We start from the raw sequence: 12,730 nt of genomic DNA on the forward strand, positions 1-12,730 counted from the left end.
GTTCCATCCACTTTAGACTAAGCAATTTAGTCACTCTGCTTTGAAAGGCACAGCAACTTGAGTGAATGAATGGCACAGCAGCTTGAACGCACAGAGCACAGGAGTGGGTTTGAGAGAGAGAGGCTGAGAAGGACCGAGACGAGTGTGTACAGCTCACTGACATTTACAGCCACCAGCTGGGGCTGGGCATGGCTGACAAACAATGAATGTGGGTGTTACACTGGTGATTAAAGGGCTTGTGATTCCAACGAGATGGACTAAGTACTGAATATGAATAAGGAATATCAGTGGGCCAAAAGGCATGCCAAGTGCAAGCATTAGGAGCTTCCAGAAGACATAGTCAGTGAGGGATTGAGCAAGCAGACAAGCATGCAGGACACAAGTCTTAAACAGACCAAGCCCCTGAGGGTATGAACTGGACGGGTGGTAGTGAAGGAGTGGGGAGACTCTCAGACTGAGGGGTGAAGTGGTGTGGATGAAAGCTGACTCTGTTACATGAAAATGGGAGCCACCAAAGGTTACTAAGTAGAATGACAGGCCTGGGGAGTGTTATCAGAAAAACAATCAAACAACCTTATGCAGGATGGAATAGAAGTGGGGAACTGAGAGGGACAAGTAGAACATTTCCGTGGAAGGCAATTTGGTACAGATCATATTTTTGATCAGATGGAACTGGGTTCAAATCTGTGCTCCATGTGTATGCGGAATGAACCACTTAGCCTCACTGAACCTCGAGGTGCTCTATCTGTAAAATGGGGTAACAAGAGTGCCTACCTCACAGGACCATAATGATTAAATTACAGAAAAGAACCCGGCACATGGAAATCACCCAGTGTTATCTCTCAGCATCATTACTGCTCTTAGGAGTTAGAACATAAGATTTCAAACAGTTGGAGGCAATTGGAATGCAAAAAGCTGGATACAAGAGGTAAGAAATGTGAGAATGAACAAGACTTCTTTCTTTGGGCTGAATGGCGATCAGCTGCCCGGAGGTGGCGGCTGAGTGCTGGACTCTGGAGGGAGGGCATGGAGAGAAGTGCAGGGCGCACCCTTGGGCCTTCCCTGTGTGGGCAGGGACCAGAAAGGCAGCTTTAAAGGAGCAGAGAAGGGGGAGGGTGACACCACCACAAAAGCCAGGGGAAGAGAGGCAGGAAGGACAAGTTAACGCTGTGTAAATATGTTTAGTCAGTTAGTCATAAATATGTTTAGTTAAAATACATTGTATCCAAAAAACACACTGGAAGAAAATATTCCACAATGTAGCAATCACTAGGTGGTAAGGATTTTAGGGGATTTTTAGTATTTTAATGCAGTCCTGCAGTGTGCACATTTTTATTCATTTATTTTGCTCTTAATAGCTAATACTTGTACAGATTTTACATTTGCCAAGCATTGTTCTATGAGTTTTACAGATAATAACTTACTTCATCCTCAAAACGACGCAAACAACGCTATGAGGTTCTTACTATTGTTTTTCCTAGTTTAGGATTAAAGGAACTGAGGGAGGCAGATGCTTAGAACACAGACAGCCAAGGTCAGAACGAAGGTAAGTGGAGGCGCCAGCACGGTGACCCGGCAGCCTGGCTCCAGAGGCTGTGCTCTTAACCACGTGTGATGCTTTTATGATAAAAAAAAAAAAAAAAAATCCCAGTAATAGTTATTCACACAACCAAGAGGAGGGGCAGTTATTAGTCACTTCGCAGAGGTAAAGGAAGGAGAGTGCAAGCCGAGCTCATGGAACCTGGTGGTTTGCACCGTGTGAAGGGAAGGGAGGTGGAAGGGTAAGGGGAAACCCATTAATTCAGAAACATGGGTGGTGAGCATGGGGCTTCCCCGGTGGCTCAGCGGTAAAGAATCTGCCCGTGATGCAGAAGATGTAGGAGATATGGGTTCATTCCCTGAGTTGGGAAGATCCCCTTGAGGAGGGCATGGCAACCCATGCCAGTATTCTTGTCTGGAGAATCCCATGGGTCCGCAGGGTCACAAAGAGTTGGACATGACTGAAGCGACTGAACACACATGCGCATGGGTGCAGAGCATAGGGGAATATTTAGAAAAATGTGGCTGAAAGTGGTCTAATTGGCAATGAAAAAGGGAATCCAACTCCTGATGCAGCAACAGCATGGCTGAATCTCTCAGACATCACCCTGACTGAAGGGGAGCCTATCACAGAAGAGCACCTATTAGTTAGATTTACATACAATTCAAGGAAAAATTAACCCATGGCGACAAACCAGAAGGGTGGGGAGACTGGGCGAGGAGGCAGATGAAGAAAGGCTGGCCAATAATGTATTGCTCACTGTTGAAGCTGGGTGGCAGGTACACGGAATGCACCCTACTTTTGTGTATGTTTGAGAATTTCCAGGGTAAAAAGTTAAAAGTAAGATTCTATGATCCAAAACACTTCACAGCCTGCAACACAGTAATTACCAACACTACAAGATGAGCTCTGTCATTAAAGTGTGGGAGATACGTTAATTATTATCTACCGTTTCCTCTTCCAGATCACCATCTAGCAAGGATGTCCAATGTCCACAGTGCAGAGGAAGTAATTGCCTTTTGAGGAGGCACAGATGGGATTAAGACAGCCATGATCTGGGCCCTTTGCCCGCTGTATACAGCACTCAGGCCCCAGGTCACAGATGCCAAAGGTTAACCTGCCAGGAAGCCCTGGGCCCCTCCGTGCATTCACCAATGAAAAACAAAAGGCCCGACTCTGGTCCGGACACCCACAATGTGTACATGCCACGGATGACATAATAGAATATTTAATGTTTCTTTCTTCCTTCATCTCACCTTCTCCCCTGAAACTATAGGCAGGGAACATGCCCACCCTCCAATCAAACGTGTCTGGACTTGATTACTGCTTTGGGGAAAAGCAGTGTCTATCAAACTCCTGGAGTAACCAGCAAGATGAACTTTCCATGCTGGCCCTCACAGGTAAAGTACTTGTTTGTTTCGAACCTCATGGGACCTGAAAGTGTATATATTTTCAAAGGAAAAGAACTGAAGATACAAAGGGTCCCTGAGGAAGCTTCTTGTAGTTATTTTCTATGTAAAAGGATTAGAACTCTTTCAAAGCAAACCTGTTGATTCTCTCCTTTTTCAAAAAAATGTTACTCGAGGGAAAACATGGACTAGGAAACCAAGGCAAGGCATTTAAGGTCCAAACCTCATTAGCAACATCAATGCAATTTAAATAACTTGGCCCCCAAAAGGCACACTTTTACTGCAGCTCAATTTTGTAAAATTTCAGAATATCTCCGTTCATCTTAAGAGGTGACATAAAATTCCTTAGAAACACGAATTAATTCAAATCCATTAAACTTTTTCGTTCAATGAGATAGAGAACTTTTGAAAAAGAGGGTTGAATCAAGCAAAAGATAAATCATGACAGAATGATACTTAAAACCATTGGAAAGATGACACATTTAAATACGCAGCGTGTTACTACCAACAGCTTGCTCGTTAAGGTTTGTTCTCTTAAAGGCAAGAATTTCACAAAACAAGATCATCAAATGGAATGCAGTGGGAAAGGATGCTGCCTGTAAACCCTGAAAAAGAATTTCTATGGCTACTTTCAGTCCCAGATTTTCCAGGCCAGAACTATTTCAAATATTCTGCTCCTGTTAGCGTGCTAGTAACTTACCAGACCACAGGTCCCAAGAGCTGGCTTTACAACTATGGTCATCATACTTCTCACAAACATTTGCATCTACTGCACCCATCAGAGTCCTTCTTTAATTCTCAATCTGACGGTTGGCCCTTGAGGCCAGCCACCCTGTATTACACAGTTCTTTACTTCTTCCATGCTGTGCACACAAAATAAATACATACTGATTTGGTTTGTTATAAGACAAATGGATGGCCTTGGCAGGAAGTGATGGCTTTGCAATTTTTTTCCTCTTCGTAATTCAGAAAATAGAAGGGAGAATATACTCCTGGGGCTGGACACAGAACAGGAATTCAATAAATACTTTATGCAATACAACTGACAAGGGATCTGTGGCTGTATTTTAGGTGAGTGATGATAAGGGCCTGAACTCAATGTATAAAAATAAAAAGTCAGAATTTCTGAGCCAAATGGGAATCATGTCACAGTAAAAAAGATTCCTTCAGATAATACTTGCTTGATGTGTTATCTCCGAATGAAGAGGTTAAGTCAGAGAAACTCACTGTATTAGGCCTGATTCTGTATCAGTTAGGAACCATAACAAACACCTCAAGTATAACATTTTGCACAATTCCTTTTGTTTCTTGAGCACAGGTCTATTTGACTTTCCGAAGTGATCGCTAGTGTGTATACTTTCCTCTTTCCTGTAGTTACGAGTGAGGGTGACACAGAGGCTGGCTTTAGGCTGCCTGGTGCCATTGGTTTCAAAACCAGCCCCTTATCTGGCCTCTGGCCTCGCTGGCACTTTCCCCCTTGTATTGAGGGCAAACATAAGAAAGTACAATTCTGATGCTTCAAGCGCTGGAAAGAAGGAAATTCCCCCAGATGGCTCCATCGCGTGTGCAGGTCAGCTGCTTACAGTGGAGCAGAGCAGGCTGCTTCCCAAGGACGATTCACGTTATGAGTGGCGCTGGAAGTAACACAACACTTTCCAGCAAATACTAATACCAATACAAAGACATTAGTGCCTTTTATTTACTCATGCATTTAACTGTAAAGTTAAACTTTTCTAACACTTAATGAGTCCAGGGAGTAAATTCCTGAGACCGATCACAAGAAATCAGCATTTAGTGGTCTGGAACCAAATATGAGTTTCAGAAGGTTGAAGTAGATTCTATCAAAGTTTGTCCTTGGGGTATTTTCAGAAGCTCAGGAGATTCTTTGGAACAATTTTATGCATAATATAAGTCAAATGACACATGTTTACTAACAAGTAGAAATTGTGAGACTGATTTTAATAGACTGAGTAAATAAACACATCCAAGTCTTATAAACAGCCATTACCTGTCAGTGTCAACATTTATAAATGAACAAACCCAGAAGTCCCATGGTTGTGGGATGTTCATGCCTTAATTTATAAATGAAAACCATCCCCAGTTAAATTCTAGGAAAGTATACCTATGTGTCACATGTAGAAGCTGCTGTCTGTCTGTTATGTCATTTCTGCCTTGACCCAGTGTTGAAATCTGGCATTCTGTTTCTAATGTGGTAAGTCTGGGGTAATCATAATGCCACCAAGATTGAAATTTATGAAATGCTTTCTCATATACCATCTATGCCAGAGAGGGTCAACTACTTACTTTTAACTTCTATTTATGGATTTATGTGAACCTATTGCATTTAACATGCAAATTTATGTGAGTAATAAGTAAGAGATTTTTGCAGATAAATGGAAAAGTGTAAGAATCCTCTGCCTTGCAAAACTCCTATTTCTTAGTAGCCTAACGGCTGCTTCCCCTCTTGCAATTAGTGTAACTTTCAGTTTTAATAATTTCATATACTTCTTAAATAGAGGAAAGTATTGGTTTTTCCTCTCTGAAATACAACCCGTTTAATGACATTTTCTTAGAAGCAGATTATGCCTGCCCTTGAAAGGTCATGTGGAGTGAAACATAGAAATCACGAAGTGTCTAGAAGTTGGATTTCTAATGGGCTAGTTTCCGGAATCACCTGGGCAGTTCTTTCAATGCACCCCTAACCTCCAGAATCAGAATTTCAGGATAAGTCCTGGGAAAAGTACATTCTGAAAAAGGTCTGGGTGATCTGCATGTACACTCGGGTGAAAGAGCCAAAGGGACTGGGACACATCAGGACCGTTCAGCACAACACCTGGGACTCCCTGATTTCTCTGCCAAGCTGGTGGCCTCGGGCGTGTCACTTCCTCTCTCTAGGTCTCAGCTTCTTCATCCTTAACAAAGGACAACAACATATGTGCTCTGCACCTTTTCTTTGCTTCTCTCTGAGTGATCTCTCTGCCTGCTCTTCAGGACTATTCAGATCATTGATTTAAGTGCTTAATATTTTAATGTTGTTATAATGATCGAGACACTGAATCTAGTATCCTGAGAGAATTATGCACATGGGAGGGGGCTGAGGTCAGCACAGAGCTGCTTCTGAAGCCCCAGCAGACCTTTATAAGTGGGGGCCAGTCCAAATAGGGGAGGGTGGGGAGGCAGCTTCCCTCACCAAGTGGGTTCTAAAGCAAGCAAGCATATGGGAGAGAAAATACTGTTCATGGATGTTTTAAAATAAAGCCATGCTCGCAAATACAGGAAGCTCTCTTTTACCCAGAATGTTCTGGGAAAGGCTAGCAGAGCGAACTGAAATTTCTGGTTGAGTTACCATGTGCAAAAGCACACAGATGCAAGTTTTCGGAGATAACAGCACAATAATATACTTAGAACCCTGAACATTACTGATGGTTAAGAAGGCACCTCCATGGAATGCCATGATTCCAGATAAAGCTGAAGAACTCTTGGAATGAGTCCATTTTTTGGCATGGACACTGCTGGACTGTCCTGCCCTCCTGACTCTGACTTGGTCTCTGGGCACGTCTTTATGCCTCTGACTGTCCCGCTTGTCTCCCGGGCTGACATCTTTCTGTCTCTGAGTCCTCCATGCTCAGCTCTCCTTGAAGATTTTGCTGGTGTACTTACTTTCCTCTCTCTGTCCTCCCTCGTTCTATCTCCTTCCAAGGGCTTGCAGAAGACTCTTCTACCTGTGTCTGGTCCCGGAGCTGTGTGCAGGACCCCCGCACCCACACAGCTTGCTTGCTCCTTAAACTTGTTGGAAGTTGGGTTTCCCTTCCTCTCCCCGGTAGGGGGGCCCTTCTCTGGGCTTGGCTTCACAACCTCTCTGCTAATAAAACAACCTTTACTACGGTTTGTTGTTGTTCGGCTGCTAAACCGTGTCCGACTCTTTGTGACTCCATGGACTGCAGCACGCCAGGCTTCCCTGTCCTTCACTATCTCCTGGAGTTTGCTCAAATTCATGTCCATTGAGTTGGTGATGTTATCCAACCATCTCATCCTCTGCCACCCCCTTCTCCATTTTTTTTTTTTTACTACAGTTACTGGGACTCAAAACTTCAATTCTGTTTCTGAAACTAGCCCCCTGCTTCCTGACATTCAGAGGATTCAAAGGGATTCTATTTTCCTATCTGCACCTTCTTCTATGGTGTCCCTATCATCAGCCTCTGGATCAGGACCTTTCTTGACATGTGTTTGGAGATGACTAAAACCGCTTTGCTTTTCTTGGTTTCCCTGAGCTCTCCCCCAACAGCTGTCAACTTGTGAGACTGCTGGCCATGGACCAGTAATTCTAGATAATGGTAAAAGCTAATTAAACAGATAGGAGCACACCTGCTCTGCTGGAGGGCGGCTGTGAATGAGGAGCTCAGAGCATGGCTACTAACTCCAGTCTCCCTTCTCTCTGGTCAGTGGCGGCCCCTAAGGGGACTCTGCAGATTCCCAGGGCTCTCAGAAACAAAACACAACTTGAAACCACTGCTCTGAGCCATCAAAGATACCACAGCCAGATAAAGCTTCCTAAAATTCTGCTCTAATCTTAGGATGCCCCTCAGAATCATCAACTGGATGGGGGGAATACAAAATATGGCTCTATTCACCTGGGAAGAATATTCACATATTGCCATCCCAGTCCAAGGTGTGTACCTAAGAGAACATCTACCAAAAGAATGCATTAGAATGTTCATAGCTGCCCCCAAATGGAAACTGCCCAAATGACCCAAGCAGGAGAATAATAACTCACTCAGTGGAATATTCCATAGCAGATGACTACGAACAAGCTTCAAATGCATGCAACAATACGGATGAATCTCACAAATATAATGTTGAGTGAAAGAAACCTATGTGTGCGTGTACACGTGTGTACAGGCTCAGTTGGATCCCATTCTTTGTGACCCTTGGACTGTAGCCTTCCAGGCTCCTCTACCATAGGATTTTCCAGGCAAGAATACTGGAGTGGGATGTCATTTGAAAGAAGCCACACACAAAGAATAAAAAGAAGGACCTACCTTATGAGGCCACTAAGCACAAAACCAGGTGAAACTAAGCTATGCTATTAGATATCAGGCTAGTGGTCACTCCTGAAGGGGAAGGTGGCAAAGGGGACACAGGGGGACTTTTCCAAGAGCTGGTTACATGTGTGTGGTTAACTTGTGAAAAAAAATCGTTATGATTTGGATCAGTAGCTGTAAGGTATTATACTTCAAAAGAAAGTTAAAAAAAAAAGAAAAATCAACTGCTCCCAATTTAACTGCTGAAGTAAATGCATTTTCATTGTGGCCCAGAAGCCCTGCACAATATGGCTGTAACCTACCTTTCTAGTTTTCAACTAGTTTTTTGCTATGGGGATTCTTTATTCCCCAAAAGGTTCAAATGCCCTCTGTGAAACAGTGGGTATTTACACTTTTCAGGGAGAAGGTCCATAGCATTAATCAAAGGGGACCCACCACCCAAAAGAGGGGGAGAAAAATCACCTGACCTGCAGCCCTTCGAATGGTCCCTGGACTTGAACTCTTGACTTCCTCGACCCCCTTTGAGATGTCACCCCTGTTTCCAGGTTCTGTCGGGTTACTTCTACCACCAAGTCTCTACTGATCCTCCAATCAAAAGCCACCCCCAACCCTCTGTTTATTTGGGAGGTGACTGGCTGTTTATTGGGGAGCTGCTCTGATGCTTTGGGAGGCATTGAGCATGTACAAATAAACAAACCCTCAAGGAGCTTTCCATTCAGCAGAGGGAAAACTGGTACGTCCACAAATAATCTAAAGCAGAAAAGCTGCATCGGGAGAGACAGAGAGGTCAGCAAAAAGGGAGTTCAGGAGAGGGAGTGATTCCTCCTGGCTAGGGGAAATGGCAGAGACACCATGAAGAGCTGGAAGGGGTGTGGGAGAGAGTCGGATGGTAGGCTGCCAGGCTCTGGAGTTGGGATTTTATGCTGGAGGCAACTGAGAACCACCAAAAAATTTTAAGCAGGGAATGATATGATCAGATGCGTCTCTCCTGGGTCTGTTGCATGGAGACGAGTTGTTCCTCTTTTGAGGGTCTGAAACAGTCCTTGCACCTCTCAGGCACTAAACTGCCTCTGGCTTTGTAATGGGGTTATCTGTGTGCTTATCTCTTGGTGCTCCCCACTCTCTCTGAACTTAAGCCAGTGAAAGACAGATACGGTTTTAGTCTTACGCATGGTGGCACTCAATAAATATTTACTTAACAAATGAAGGTGCAACATCTCTTTAGTTTCTGAGTGAATGAGGAAAGAGAGTGGGAAGGAGAGGCAGAAAAAGCCCACAGGGCATAGCAGAAATGAGCTGGACAAGTTCAGGTGCGCCATTCAACCGGACAATCTGATGTCTCTACCCACACTCAATGACTGACATCTGGAGGGAAAACCGGTGAACCCTACGGGAAGTATCTGTGAGGAGTGGAGTTCTACTCCAAGTAATTCTACAACAGACGCTGACAACCAGTTACAGCCAGTCTCAGAATAAGGGACTGTTGCATGAGGAGGGTTCGGTTAAATGCTTAGAACGTGGAGTCCAAGAGTCCAGCCTCACTTTGGGCCATGTTCCCTGACTTCTGGTGGGATCTGGGAAGATGGGAAAAAGAGACAGATCATTCTGGGAGCAAACTCCAAGAGATGGTGAAGGACAGGGAAGCCTGGTATGCTGCAGTCCGTGGGGTCGCAGAGTTGTACACAACGGAGTGACTGAACACTAACAACAAATTCAGCCTCTCAGACCTTCATGTTTCTTATCTACAAAGGGGATTCCTAGGACAGCAAGTACTTTGAATGCTGCAAAGGAAGGGGCTCTGCTTCCCAAATCAATGCAGAAAGTGAAGGCTGTGTTGGGAGAGAAATCAGTTCAGGCACTGAGCACCAGCATTGCCCACCCCTCCCCCGCCCTTCCCAGCACAGCACTGCTGCTACTACTAATGTCCAAGGACCAGTTTTTCTTTCAAATAGCCACCTTAAAAAAAAAACAAAACACGCCACCTTTTACCTTTTGAAGCCCTTTCATGTCTATTATCACACCTCCAACTGCCCTGTAATTAAATCACTTTGTAAGTCTAGGATCTGAGAAAACTGAGGCAAAAGGCAATTTGATTTGTCCAAGGCCCCTCAGAATTGGGAAAGGACCCCAGTTCCTGAATTTGAGATAAGGCTCTCCCTACTCCATCTCACACTCTCAAATCTCGCTCCCCCCCCTCAACCCCGAGCTTCGGGGGAGGAACTTTCTCAGGGAGAGGACTCTGCAGAGGTGACCCAGTCATAACAACGGCCCTCCGGGCAGTCAGCGCCCACTTATGTTTGAGCTTGGGGAGGACCCCTAAATTCCATCAGGGCCTGGGTGATTAAAGTGCTTTCTCATGGCCAAGGGCAATACAGGGGGAGCTGAATCCCCGAGGACCCCAGCAGCCTGGGTGGCTTACCGGAGAGAAGGCGTGGGAAAGGAAAAGCAAAACTTAGCGCCACTTTTAACTGCACAGGCTCCAAAGCCACCCACTGCACGACGGAGCCGAGCCGGCGCTGTGCTGACTGGGACTGGAATTGGCCCATTTTCTGGTCTGGTCTGAGTTTCCTTCCTTCTCACTGCAAAGCCTCCCAGCCCAGGCTGACAACACCCAATATTAACCACTACTATTTAGTCTAGCCCTATTTTTGGAGCTAGCTAGGGGTGTTTCCCTTTTATTATTTTCTTCTTCTTCTTTTAATAATAAAAGAAATATGTTGAAAAATTCAACCTATATGCATGCGAGTAGGATAAAAAGTTAAAACTCCTTCCAATTTTACTCCAAAAGGGTAACTACTGTCCCTAGTCTGTTTTCTTCCTTCCACACCTTCTCCTGGCCCTTCCAAACATAACCATCACACACATTTATGTGGATTTCAAACAAATGGAACTATATTTATATATAGTTCTGCAAATTTCACTTTTTACTCAATAATAGCTATAGCATGGACAACCAGCCTTGCTCATACAGAACTGGTGCATTTTGCTAATTTGAATTTCTCATTTTGAGGCATTTACAATTTAGAGAAAAATCACCAAGGGCAACAGCAAGTCATTTTTAAAAAATTAGCAAATTCCTGTAATTGCTTTACTTTTCCCCAATGGACTTTTCTCTGATCCTTCCTGGAAGTCAATGCACAAGCAACTTTGGAATATGCAGGGGAGGGGAAGAGCAGGGAGCCCCACCAAAACGCTATCTGGCTGCTGCAGGACTTCGCACGAGGTGGCTCAGGCTGGCTGGGCGCTGAGACACTAGCACCAGAATCCGAGCCTACAGAATTGTAAGGCTTCTCATCCACTGCTGGAGCCCCTTGGAGGAGCAGCTCTGCTGAGTGGCAGGTGACAGGAGGAGCAGCAAATTCAGTGCAAGTGCAATGCTTTCCAATCATCTTCCCCTTCTGGAAATCCAGGAGCCAACAGCATGCAAGGACAGCTGCCTTGTTGAAACCTGGGGAACTTGAGCTCCTTTCTCACCAGCATACTCTCTGCTGGGGCCACCCACAAGCGTGTGGCTAACACTGATAGCTGTCCCCCGTCCCGGCAAGAGTGCATGCTAATCTTGACTCAAGGGGAGAGAGACCCAAGCCCAGCTCTGAGCTGCTATCAGGACCAACCAGATGGTGAAAGGCAGAATCTAGGGCAGCTAGACAGAGTTACTGAGGGCAGGAGGGAGGGTGTACTTCCTCTGTTGTGTTTTCTAAGCATCATGAAATAGCATTTTGGCTTTGGTCAGACCCCACAGGTAGCAAGTGTTTTGATTCATTCTTCTACATTTAGAATGAGTATTTCTCTATGTGTGCAACACTCTCCTAGGTCTTCTAGATGTATTGACTAATTTAGTCCTCACCATCACCCTGTGAGAGAGTGCTGTTATATTTCCCCATTGTACAGATGGGAAAAGTGAGGCCGAGGAAGCAGATATAGCTTACCCACACAGTGGCAGATATGGTACGTACCCCAGGTATTTTGGCTCCAAAGCCCACACACTCAATCACCTGGTTATATACTTTCATATACCAGGCATCTCAAAATGCGTTACCACTTAATCGGTATACAAGGAAATAAGGGTCCATTTCACATCTATTCTGAAAAGCCCTAGTTCAAAGTAGACTGAGCAAGACTTCTTCCACGCAGGACTTCTCAGGGTCTTTCCACGCTAATATGCACTTATGATCTGCAAGAGACATGTGGTTTACAGCACTTCCCCTAATTATTTGAACACAGTTACGTTTTCCTAGGAACATCTCATGAAATCAAAGTTCTGCTGACATACTTTCTGTAAATGCTGGCAAGGAATGTGATTAGGAACAGGGCTTAAGTTCTGGCATTTGCCATTCAACTAACTTTGTGACTCTGGATATTACTTAACCCGAGCTCAGACCCCCTTATCTGCAAACTGGGAATAACAATAGATCCTCTACCTCATGGAGCTGTTGTGAGGGTTAAAGGTGCATGCGAAGTTTTTAAAAGGGTGCCTGCCTCTGAGCATTCAATACACAGGAGCTATTCATTGCTATAATGAATAATTTAAGAACAAGGGGATTATGAGAATTCCATGAAAAGGAGCAGAGAGTCCCTCGAATATTGTAAATTCTCAGTTGATCTTCTTAAGCAAAAGTTCCTGTCAGAAAAACGAACAATTTTTACACAAAAGAAAATCCTAAAAAGCCAGAGTGCATTACTATCCCAAGAAGAGAAACAAGGGAACTTATCTGAATCAAAACAAAACAAAAATCAAA

General features: G+C 44.5%; 1 protein-coding gene across 8 annotated transcripts in view; it reads right to left on the reverse strand.

The window, feature by feature from the left end:
* GNG12 (G protein subunit gamma 12) overlaps positions 1-12,730 on the reverse strand; it is a 133,891-nt gene that overhangs the window by 15,926 nt on the left and 105,235 nt on the right. The gene's annotated exons all lie outside the window — the stretch shown is intronic.

The sequence above is a fragment of the Moschus berezovskii genome, chromosome 4 (assembly GCF_049115385.1).
Source record: "Moschus berezovskii isolate FMDL1 chromosome 4, NW_MosBer_1.0, whole genome shotgun sequence".
NCBI lineage: Eukaryota > Metazoa > Chordata > Mammalia > Artiodactyla > Moschidae > Moschus > Moschus berezovskii.